Source organism: Pelobates fuscus, chromosome 7, assembly GCF_036172605.1.
Source record: "Pelobates fuscus isolate aPelFus1 chromosome 7, aPelFus1.pri, whole genome shotgun sequence".
Classification (NCBI taxonomy): Eukaryota; Metazoa; Chordata; class Amphibia; order Anura; family Pelobatidae; genus Pelobates; species Pelobates fuscus.
Window position 1 is genome coordinate 116,627,907 of NC_086323.1, and position 3,020 is coordinate 116,630,926.

A 3,020-nucleotide genomic window follows, 5' to 3' on the forward strand; every position below is an offset into this window, starting at 1 on the left:
GTTCTTGGAATGGCCGGTCTTAACGCTATTACAAAAATTAAGATAATGGGCCAAGGTCGGGGACAAGAGAGGCACACAATGACTGTAGACAGAGACGCATGATTACAAGCAAAGGGAATAGTCGAGACAAAGCTAGGTCAAATGTGTCAAAAAAGCTAGGCAAAAGAATCAATGTGCAATGAATGTGCTATGGGGTAAACAGAAAAACATAACAAGGGCACTGGAATCAGGCATGAGCAGGGTTTAAATAGGTGCAACAATTATTGATACTGCTTTTCAGAACAAACATGTTCATTATAAATTGTCACCATATGGTAGCATCCAGGATCATCATTTGGGCCAGTATGGTACAGGTTCCAAGGGACAACACAGATAAGGCAGTGCTCATCATCAAAATTGACACCAGAATATGTTGGGGAATGTGCCAGGTGGAGAAGATGGTACCGGAGTGAGCAGGTGCTGTTGTTACACCCACAGTGCCCTAGACAGGTTAGGGGTTCCTTTAATTTTTCACATAGGGATGTTAACAGAGCCCAGCATAATTCATGGCTTTGAGAGTCCCTGTCTAGCCTGCTCCATTTATTTAAGTTAGTCAAACCCATCCCATTCCATTTATTTCCTTTCATTGTAATAAGAATACTTGGTTACAAAGGGAGGGACATGACATAACCATAGTATGTAAAAACTGCTGATCAGAATCCTTCTGTATGAATCCTCAGTGGACAAACTTTATAAATCACTCAGACTTTCCTTTACAAAGTGACTCTGAGTCTCTGACTTACATTTCAAAGAGAACTGTACAGAACCCATTCAGCATTACAATGCTGAATTGTCTCAGTGGTAATTATCCACCCAAAATTCTAAAGCACATTACGTAATGGATGTAGTCACACCCAAATATATAGACAGAACTCCTTGTAAGTATAAAAAGATCAATTTCCCAGGAGTCCATCAGAATATTTTGTATTTATATTTAATTTATTTATAATATATTTAGATGTCGGTATGATTTTTATTCTTCTGTAACGCAATACAGTGTGCTAAAAAAAAACAAAAAGAAAAAAAACATTCTTAACCTGTTTTTTTCCCCCAAGTTAGTATAACATTAGGGACAACTGTGGTGTAACTACATCTCCCCCAGGATGCTTTGCCAGCTAAAAGCTGACATTGCTTTGCCAGCTAAAATACTACCAATGTGATCTTTCTTTGTGCCACCACGGATTAACAGGCATAAAATATATCCTACTTGACATTCAATTTTCTCAGTAATTGAGCCTTTGCACTCTCTTCCAAATTATGTATGTAGATGTATGGGAATATAGAAACCTGCCAGTCGGGTTATGTGATACATCTTATTTTCCATGTAAAACAGATACTAGCAGAGGAGTATTCCAGGTCTAACTGGTTTCAGAAAAAAAAGACAGTGTTTTGGTGTATAATATAAGTTTATTCTGAGTAATAAGTAATAACTATGTTTTTGGTATTGCAGAAACTTGGGCATATCTATCCCATTTTACAAAAAGAAGGCAAAAAAATTGTAGCTATTTCCAATCATGCCACAAAAAGGGAAACAAATCCTTCTTGACTCCATAATGGCAATCGGATTTCTCTTTGGATCAACTTGTTTATATACATATCAACTATATATACTTGAATATTCCATTTCTGCAAAAAAGTTTTTTTGTTTTTTTTAAATTATCTATAGAATCTGATAACACAACCTCTTCCACATTTTTATTGTTCTTTCTGTAAAGAACTCTATCCTCTGCTGTAGCCGAAAACTCCTTTCCACCAGTCTCAATGGGTCACCTCTTGTCTGTTGTATATTTATGCTAATAAACAGATTGGCACATTGCCGTTTGTGCTGAGCCCGTATACATTTGTATAGTGCTATCATATCCTCTTTGAGGCGCGTTGTTTCTAAAGAAAACAAATCCAGTTTTCCTAGCCTTTCCTCATAACTAATGTTTTCCATCCCCCTTATTATTTTTGTAGCTCGCCTCTACAACATTTCTAGCTCTGCAATATCCTTCTTTAAAATTGGTGCCCAAAATTGCACCACATATTCAAGGTGGGGTCTTGCCAATGATTTGTAAAGAGGCAAAATTATATTTGGATCATGTGAATCCAATCCTATTTTTTTTTTTTTAAATTCTTTATTTTTTTCGTGCATAGGTGATAAAGGTAACATTTTAGCTAGCAATGCCACAACAGCTATCGCCAGAAATTCAGTAGACAAAGAAAAACATTTGCATGGCATGAATAACAGTGCACTTTTTTTTTTTTTGGAAAGGAAAGAGAGTATACAAGACTATACATATAAGAGATAACAATAGTAGGCTTATGGATAGTTAGGGCAGGATAGATCATATTGGTACTAAGGTTTGGATCACGTTACAAGAAACATCTTAGAGGAGTGCCAGGGAACACATTTAGGCTGAGCCATAGAAAATTTATACGGCAAAATCATCTGTGCTAAGCTGGCTAATAGTGAGTAGGTCGGTATTATCAGGACAGGTAATGTAGCGATCACTAGAGTCACTTAACCAACGCCAGCAGCTGGTATATGGTTGTCTCTCCCTGTGTCTTTGTGTAGGCCTGCCTGCCTGCCACAGTGAGGATCGGTCTCTCGGTGTGTGGATGAGATCCGTGGGTAGTCCGTTGGGGGCTGCTGGGTACTCCGATTTGTGAGGCGTAGGGTGGCCTTCGCGGCCCGTCTGTATAGGTCACGGGAGGGCCCACTATTAGAATGCCTTTGCTTAACGGTGGTTGCCGGTCTCTTAGGCCGCCGGTCTCCTGGTCGTCCCGTTCGTCGGGCTCTCGACTCTGAAGGGTGGCGCCGTGCAGTAGGCAGTAGTGGACCGGGTAGTACTTTCACGCTGGCTCTTTTATGCTTGGGTTTCTGTGGGTTGGGGCCTAGTCGCCTGTTCCGAGGCCCGTCAGCCTTGTGGTGCGAGCCACCCGGGGGTGGGTTCTGCTGCTTGGTAGTCGCTTTCTGCTTCCCCTGTATCCACGTCCCC